Source organism: Dendrobium catenatum, unplaced genomic scaffold (genome assembly GCF_001605985.2).
Source record: "Dendrobium catenatum unplaced genomic scaffold, ASM160598v2 fragScaff_scaffold_211, whole genome shotgun sequence".
Classification (NCBI taxonomy): domain Eukaryota; kingdom Viridiplantae; phylum Streptophyta; class Magnoliopsida; order Asparagales; family Orchidaceae; genus Dendrobium; species Dendrobium catenatum.
Genome location: NW_021318673.1, coordinates 781,893 through 791,949, shown reverse-complemented (window position 1 = coordinate 791,949; position 10,057 = coordinate 781,893).

Genomic DNA, 10,057 nt, shown 5'->3' with positions numbered 1-10,057 from the left:
GGATGATAGGATATGGTCCTCTATGATTTGTATAAGTCATTGAATATCATCTAGAACATCTCCCCGATTAGATGTTTAGATATAGAAAAATAACCTAACCATCTAAACCGATCTTGCGATCATTTCGGATGATTAGTTTAATTCAGAGTGTATCATCCAGAGTATCACCCTAAATAAAAGCTGGATGATATTTGATCATCCAAGAATAACTAAGGTTTTTGAACTGATCGTCCCGGCCGATCCTGAGATCATCCAGGATGATATGATCGATCAGCCAAACCTTAGTTATTTTTCTTAATTACCAAATTAATTTTGGCATAATTATACTGCATCATCCAAGATGATGTCCTAGACAATGTCCAAAAATAAAAGCTATCTAAATAGATATGGTGACTGATTCTTTCTCATTTGAGCCTATCATCCCGACAGATATGAATATCGTCTAGAATAATGTGTTTAATGATAGATGCCTTAACCAGGATGCCCTAATTAGGGTTTCTATTTTTAATTGATCATCCAGACTGATTTATAGATCGTCCTGGATGATGTGACCAAAAATAGTAAACTCTAAAAATAGTCAAAAAAATTCCCCCAAGTGTGTGTGTGTGTGTGAAAGGTTACTTAATATCAGGAACCACATCTTTTACAATTGACTCAAGAAAAAAAAAATATTACAAACTGACTCAAACATAGTCTATCTAATCTTGAGCTGGTTTAAATTAAAGTTTTGATCTTGTGGACCTGAAAAGTTAGTAGGCAAGGCAGTAGTAGAGAAATAGAAGTGTTTGCTATCATCAAAATTCTATTCCCTAAAATCAGATTCACAACAATCTCCCCCTTTTTGATGATGACAAACATAAAAATAATTAAATTAGTTCAAAGCAGTTTAATGGAAATAATGTGAAGAAATAAATATTCAACTATCCAACATAAAATATAACAGAACAAATAGTATAACTACACCCCATTTTGACATCACAAAAAGGAGTAGAGAAACTTGAAAAGAAACAAAGCAGAGACTACCAAACCGAATCAAACTACAATAAGAGAAAAAAAATAACACCATAAAAATAAACTAAAAGAAGGACGGCCCCTGATCATTCGAAGGAAAAGGAGGTGGTGGTGGTGGATGCTGAAAGAAACTGGAAAGAGTGGAAAATTTCTCTCCAAACTAGGTCATATCCTGGTCATGCTACTGCTGCTGGTGAGCTATAAAAGAGTCAAAGTGACAAACATCCTCAGCATGTTGCTGCTCCTGTGTAGTAATATAGGTCTCAAACTGTATCTCTCAATTGTTAAATTGCTCTACCAGCTGATCCAATTGAGAGTGTTGGTGGAGCAGAGCAGGTGCAGGAACAGTACAGAAGCTGCCTCCTCCTCAGGTCCCTCAACTTCCTCATGCCCTGGGTGGAGACGAGTACTATAAAGAATGCAGAAGGAGTTATTTGAGTAGAAGGAAAGTTGAAAGTTTAGAAAGGCAGGATATTGGAGGTTATATTTAGATTCTAAGATATGGGCAATGATATATCCTAGTGCAAGATTGGGCTTCCTCCTATGTCCTAGATCTCAAATACTAGTTAGATGCTCAATATATCAAAAAATTAAATCATAGGCATTAAATTCATGATGGGCCAAAATGTGGAAAGAGGTGATTGAAAGGAGTGGTGATATGAATGTGATCATCATCTTTTGGAAGAATAGAGGTGAGATTGATAATACTGATAAGTGATTTTGACAAGTCATTTATTCACATAGGACTGAAGATCAATGAAAGAAGAATTGATGCAAAGGTTAGAGAAGAACTCAAATAGTAACTTTGAATTAAATGGAACAGTAAGAGTAAGGAAAAAAGTGAGAGTAGTGTGAGCAAATAGATTGAGGATAGGATAGGAAAGAATATGCGGGTTAATATTTTGGGATACAGTGATCCCGGCCATCTTGTACCTCAGATAGGCAGCTTGATCATCCAGCTCAGTGAATTGAGGGTCCAAATTTGCCCTCAAGCTTCTAGATGTCATGCAAGACCTTTTTCCATCGACCATAATCAGGAAAATGAAGAGTGAGTAAAATCATAAGAGGTTTTAAGAAGGATTGTTTGAGAAAATTTGTTTGAGAGCCTCGATTTAAAAATAATCAGATTGATCGTCCAGGACGATTGTAGAATTGTCTAAAATGATCTGGTGCAATAATTACATTCGGGACGATTAGTCAAAAAGGTGATAATATCATCCATGATGATTAGATATTATCCAGGATGATAAGACACAGGCGATTGTCCTGAGGATTCATTTCAGATGATCGTTGAAAAAGTAGATCATCCATGATGATGAAGTGGATCGTCCAGGATGATCAGTAATAATTAATCGTACTGTCTAAATTAAAGTTGTTTGCCAAATTTTTCCATATGGATCGTCTAGGATAAACAAGTGTATCGTCCAGGCTGATCACCAATAATTGAGCAGAAATTGTGAAGATCTTCCAAGACGAGGAGGATCGTCTAGGATGATCACAAATAATTGAATATAAGATGATTAGATTGTCCAGGATGACAATGAATCATCCAGGATGATCAGAAGCAGAAGAGTCAAAATAGCCATTAGATGGAATTTCAAGAGTGAATTGAATAGATCATTCAGGATGATATGAATATCATCCAGAACAAAGTGATAAATAGTTCAAATAGAAGGATTGATGGAGATGATCAGAGAAGGCATAAAATCAAGAAAATTAACTTAAAAAGGATAAAAATAAAATACTAAAAAGACAAAAACATCAAAAAGAACAAAAGAAATAAAAAAGTTTTTTTTATCAAAGCTTAAATATGATAAATTTTCCATATGATTGAATTAAAAAATTTATAAGAATCAATAAATTAACATCGTCAAAATCTGAAAAAATGGAAGAACAACCAATCTTGTTATTCCTAACTCGGACTTCTCTTAGGAGAAACTGTCTTTTGAAAATAATGATCTAAATCAAAAAAATAAATTGGATAAGAAAAAGAGATCCGTTCAAGACTTTATTTTAAAAAAAATATTTTATAGAATAATATATCAAAGTAGTTAGTTATGATCATGAATTCTAAAATCAAGCCTTTAAAAAATATCAAGTGACACATGAATTCTTCTAAGATTTAAAAATTTTGAAAAAGAAGAAGCTTGCTTATGGTGGGCTCATTTTATGCCTCTTGTCAATTTGATTGACACTCTTTGTGCATCTTTTAATTTTGACATCATTGGACACTTTTTTCATTTATTTTTTGCAAGCAAGATCCGTTATTCAAATTTATTAAATATTCTTAGTTATGATTATATCTTTCAGATATTAGAGAAGAAAAACTCACTCTATAATATTAGGAAGAATGAATCATAAAATAGAATAAAAAATCATATGATAAATACAGTGATAAGATTATAAAAATTCTGAAGGTAAAATAAAGAATTTAAACATTGTATATCTAAGAAAGATTACTGTAGCAAGATTGAAAAAATCTCAATTGTAAAGTCAAATTGTTGATTTGAGAGAGATTTTTATTTAGAAAAGAAAATTACACCACTAAAGAAGTTAGAGAGAAGGAAAATATTAATGGTGTTTCCCACTTTAACATATTTAAAGATGTCAAGTATTGACTATAAATTATCAAAAAAAAAAAAAAAAAAAAAAAATAAGGCATAAGATATCAATTCAGCGGTGATTAAAAGAAAAATAAAGTAGTGAAGAAAATTAAATCAACAGAAGTGAAATAGATGAAAAGTACAATAAAAATAAGCAAGGAAAAACTATAAATAGAAAACAACAAACAACAGATAAAAGATCATAAATCAGTAAGAATCAAGTTCATGCATTTATGTCAATCACACCTAATGTAATCCTTAAAGTGCTAAAAGTTTTGAAGGCCAGTGGTTTTGTAAAGATGTCAGCCAGTTGATTCTCAGTTACCATATAGTGTAACTCAATGTTTCCTTTGGTTACATGATCTCTAATAAAGTGATGCCTTATATCTATGTGCTTTATCTTTGAATGTTGGATAGGATTCTTAGAAATGCAGATGGCACTAGTGTTATCACTAAGGATTGAAATTATGCCTAGAGGTAATCCTAAATCCAGAACTTACTACTTCAACTAAATGACTTAGGCCATACAACTCCCTAAAGTAATATACTGAGCTTCAGCAGTAAAAAGTGCAATAAAATTTTGCTTTCTACTGGACCAGAGGAATAAAGACTGTCCTATGAATTGATAAGTCCCAGAAGTGCACTTTCTATCCACCTTACATCCTGCAAAATCAAAATCAAAATGTCCCATAATCTTAAAAGAAGTGTTGTGCCTATGATACTGGATTCCTAAGTTTTTGGTCCCAAAGAGATATCTAAGAATTCTCTTAACTATAGTTAGGTGTGATTCTTTAGGATCAACTTAAAATCTAGCAAAGAGACAAATACTAAACATTATATCATGTCGACTAGCAGTCAGGTAAAGTAAAGATCTAATCAACCCTCTGTACTTCTTTTGATCAACTAATTTTCCATTTCAAACCTTGTCCAACCAAACAGTGGAGGTCATGGGAGTATTAATTGGCTTAGCTTTATCCAATTCATATTTCTTCAAGATATCCTTTATATACTTTGATTGATTTAGAAATGTTCCATCATCCAATTATCTTATGCTAAACCTCAAAAAGTAGGACAACTCTCCCATCATACTCATCTAAAATTCCCTACTCATTATTTTAGAAAAATTATCATATAGCTATTTATCAAAAGATTCAAAAAGTATATTATCGACATAGATCTCAATAATGAGTAATACATCTCCTAATTTTTTTCAAAAAAGGGTGGTGTCTATGCTCCCCTTAACAAACTCCCTCTCTAGTAAGAATATGCTATGCCTCTCATACCAAGCTCTAAGTGCCTGCTTTGATCCATATAAGGCCTTTTTTAATTTAAAAACATGGTTTAGAAATTAGAAACTCTAAAAACTTGGGGGTTGCTCTACAAACACATCCTCTTTTATTACCCCATTTTAAAAAGCACTCTTAACGTTCATTTGGAAAAGCTTAAATCCCTTATAACATGGAAAGGTTAGTAGTACTCTAATGGCTTCCAATCTAGCTACAGGGGCAAAGGTCTCCTCAAAATCAATCCCTTCTATTTGGTTGTACCCCTTAGTTACCAATTATGCCTTATTTATAATGACTACACCTGAATCATTCATTTTATTCTTATAGACCCATTTGGTTCTAACTACACTTTGTCCTTTTGGTGTTTCTATAAGTTCCCAAACATTATTCCTAACAAATTAGTTTAATTCCCCTTGTATGGTTAAGATCCAAAACTCATTAGAAAAGGCTTGATTGATGTTGGTGGGTTCAGTCATTGAGATAAAGATAGAGTGGTTTACTTCCTTCTTAGGTTCATGTCTAGTCCTAACACCTTCAGAAGGGTCTCCTATGATCAGTTCTTTAGGATGACTCAAAGAATATCTTCAATCTCTAGGCAAAGTGTGTGTAGGTTCAACCCTTTCCTCCAAATTTGCATTTTCTACTCCTTGGGTAATCTCACTCACTCCTTCAGTATTTTGGGGCTCTATCATCTTCTCTAAATTTTTAACTCCTTGGGTAATCTCTCCAACTTCAACTTTATCCTCAACTCTAGAATTATTTGGATCAGATTCATCAAACACTATATGAGCAGTCTCCTCCACCACCAAAGTCCTCTTATTAAACACCCTAAAGGATTTTGCAACACTTGAATATTCTAAGAATACTTCATCAAATTTTGTGTCAAATTTTCCTAAGTGTGACTTCCCGTTATTAAGAATGAAAACCTTACAACCAAAGACATGGAGGTGGAAAAGGTTGGGTGTCCTACCCTTATGGATCTCATAGGGTATCTTATCAAGTTTGGCTCTAACATTCACCTTATTCGATACATAACTAGCTGTGTTTACCACTTCAGACCAAAAGTACTTTGGAAGTGAATACTTAGTAAGCATGGCTCTAGCGGCTTCAACTAAGGTTCACTTTTTTCTTTTAGCTACCGCATTCTGCTGAGGGGTCCTAGGAGCTAAGAAGTTATGACTAATCCCATTATCCTCATAGAAGTCTCCAAATATCTCATTTTCAAACTCTCCCCCATGGTCACTATGGATGGTCAAAATCTCACAACCTATCTTTTTCTAAATCCAAGTGAAGAAGGATCTAAACTCATCAAAAGACTCATTCTTATGTGACAGAAAGCTAATCCAAGTAAAACTCGAGTAGTCATCAAAAATCACAAATCTATAGACTTTTCCCTCTAAGCTGGCTGTGCTAATGGGTCTGAACAAATCCATGTGAAGGTCTTCTAAAGTTCTAGAGATGCTAATGTCCTTAATGGAGTGAAAAGAGGATTGGACTTGCTTCCCTAGTTGGCAGGCATCACAAAGGTGGTCTTTAGAGAACTTAATCTTAGGGATACCTCTAACTAGGTCTTTCTGGGTCACTCTCCTAAGAGTTTTTATACTAGCATGAAATAACCTCCTATGTCAAAATCATGAATAATCAACCTCAATTTTTAAGCAAAATGAAGCAGCACATTCAATATAATTTAAGTCAAGTATGTAAACATTGTTGATCCTCTTTCCATGCAAAATAGTATTGTTATTTAAGCTTATAAGGAAAGTATTTGCTAAGAATTTTATGATGAAGCCCTTATCACAAAGTTGACTGATGTTGAGCAAGTTGTGTTTCAGTCCATCTACAAATAAAACATTTTCAATCAAAAGGTTCTTGGAGTTTTTGATTATACCTGTGCTCACCACTTTCCTGGTGGTGATGTCTCCAAGAGCAACCTTACCTCCAGCCTTAGCCTCTAGTGAAATGAATTAGTTAGCATCTCCAGTCATGTGTCATGACCATCCTCTATCCAAGTATCATATGCTCTCATGAGGCCTTTTGTGAGAGCAAGCCTATTAAATCATCAAACGTCGGATTTACTATTTAGGAACCCAAACATGTTTAGGTCCCATCTTATGGAAAGAAGCATATAATGCATGTATATTATGTTATGAATCATGCAATTTGAGTCTCCACATCCAATGTGTACTATGATAAATAGTACAAGTGTGTGAAATATGTCCTAACATGCCAAAAACATCTAACACCAAAAAAAGGATTTATTAATATACTCGGGTGATGCTTCCCTTTAAAGTTATGTGATGCATGCAATATTGATTTGCTATTTTCAAAAGCTTTGAGATTCTCTAATTTCTTAAATTCTCTTTCTAACTCAATATGAGATGACTTCATGGAATCATGTGCTTGAGATAATTCAATATATTTTTTATTTAATGCATCAAACTCATCAAGTAAGTGACATGTGATTGCTATCGATTATAGAGTGATGTTTAAGTAAAATTTCATGCTCTTTTTACAAATTTAAAAATTCCAATTTCAAACTAGCATGTGATTTATTAAGTTTCCTATATGATGTATGAATTTATTCAGAAACTTCAAGTAGTTGCTTGTAGGTTAGTTCACATACCTTTTCTTAGTCACTTTGACTAAGATGATTGTTAGCCATCAAGCACAAGTTTGTTATTTCCTCTTTAGCTTCAGTCTTAGAGGTGTCTGATGCAAAATTTGCCTAGAATACCTTTTGGAACATCTTCTTGTCCTTTTTAAACTCGGGTTTCTCCTCACACTTCTCTTTTATTGAGTGAGTTTTAAGTGTAGGACTATTAGCTTTAATGTGTCCCGACTTCCTAAATTCAAAATAGATCATATCATTAAAATTCTTAAAATTTTTGCTACCCTTACCTTTATTCCACTTCTGATGGTTCTTATGCTTCTTCCTTATAAAACTTTTGAATTGTCTTGCGATTAAGGCAACATCATTGCTTTTAAACCTGGAAGAGTCAGTGTCCATGTCGTTGGCCATCAGCGCCACAATTTTCTCCTTCTTTTTCTCACCTGCATCAAGATTTCTTTGGTTTACCTCTTTCCCATAAGCAATGAGTGATCCAAGTAAGTTATCAATTGAATAGATATTCAAATCTTTAGATTTATAAATTACAGTAATTTTAGCATTAAAGGATGAAAGCAAACATCTTAAAATTTTATTAACTTTTTCATAATTTGTGAGTTCTCTTCCAAAAGCATGCAGTGAGGTGATAATTTGAGAAAATCTAGTATACATGTCAGAAATCAATTCCTTATGTTTCATATGAAAAAGTTCATAGTCATGCAAAAAAATATTCATCCTTAATTGTTTGACTTCTTTGGTTTCTTCATAAGTGGTATACAACTTATCCAAAATTTCTTTACCAATAGCTCAAGTTGAAACATGCATGTAATCTTCATATTTTAAAATACATAAAAAATAGTTCAAATATTTTTCATCAAGTTGTATTAAATCCCTATCATCAAGAGTCCATTCAGTGAAAGGAAGTGGAATAGTAACACCATTAATTTTACCAGTCATAGGTGTATAATCATCTTTAACAAGCATCCACATACGATAGTCAATTGATTGTAAAAATATAGATATGCAATTTTTTCAAAAATCAAAAGGAATATTGACAAACAAAGGTGGTCAGGTAATAGAATACTCTTCTGCAGTATTACGATTACCGGAGTTAGCCATGGATCAAAATTCAAAAGTTTTTAAAAATTCAATTTTATGAATCTCACTCTAATACTACTTGAAATTTTGTTAGGGATGCTAAGCCATTATGAACTAGCCCAAAGCTAACCAAAAGAGGTGGTGAATTGGTATTTTAAAAAAAAATCTTTCAATCAAAAACCCAAACTCAAACCAAACCAAAATTCACCACAAAAAAAATTTAAAGTGCGGAAATTAAATACGAAAAAAGTAATAATAAAGAACACAAAATTTTATAGTGGTTCGGTCAACTCGACCTGTGTCCACTCCCCGGAGGCACCCTCTGAGTATTGCACTAAACTCAGTGACTCTCCTTTTTCTCCCACATCAAGGTGGAGAAGCTTATACGAAACCTCATTTCCACCGACACTGGTGAGGCAGAGAACTCGACTCCGTTTCCTTTCTCTTGAAGAAGGAAGAGAACCTTGATCGATTGCTGAAGTGGACCTCTCTCAAACCTCCAAGCATAAGGGATGATGATCGGAGAAGACGACTTAGATCCTTGCTTAGAATAACCTTTATGAAACCCCTCAAAAACTCCCCCTCACAAGATTCTCTCTCTCTCTCTCCCTTTCTCTCCTTGTCCTCTAGGCTCTCTTAGGTCAAGATAGGAGCAAAAGATAATCTCTTGGATAAAATAAGAGGTCTTATATAGAAGAGTTTTGGAATAGCTCTTAATTGCAATAAACTGACATTATTATCCAAGATAATATAAATATCATCATGTACAATCAGAACAAATTAAGCTCATTCAGCTAGGATAATTTAGGATGAATAAAATGTTTTTATTCATATCATCTAGGATGATAGGATATTGTCATATACAATTAGTACAAGTCATTGAATATCATCCAGAACATTACCCTAAATGGATGTCTGGATGATGGAAAAATAACCTGATCATCCAAGCCGATCTCGCGATCGTTTTGGATGATTAGTTTAATTCAATGCATATCATCTAGAGCATCCCTCTGAATAGAAGCTGGTCAATATTTGATCATCTAAGAACAGCTAAGGTTTTTGAATTGATCGTTCTGGCCGATCCTGAGATCGTCTAGGATGATATGATCGAGCAATCAAACCATAATTACTTTCTTTAATTACTAGATTAATTTAGGCATAATTATACTACATAATCCATGATGATATCCAAAAATAAAAGCTACCTAAATATATCTGGGGGCTAATTATTTCTGATTTGAGCATATAATCCTGGCCGATATGAATGAAAGTTCGTTAGGGATGTTAGGCCCTCTTGAACTTAGTCCCAAGCTAATTAAAGAGAGAGGTGAATTGGAAAACTTTAAAACCAAAACACAATCCAAATCACCACAAACAAAGTGCGGAAATTAAAACGCGGAAATAGTAAAAAGAAAGAACACACCGGATTTATAGTGGTTCGGTCAAACCTTGAC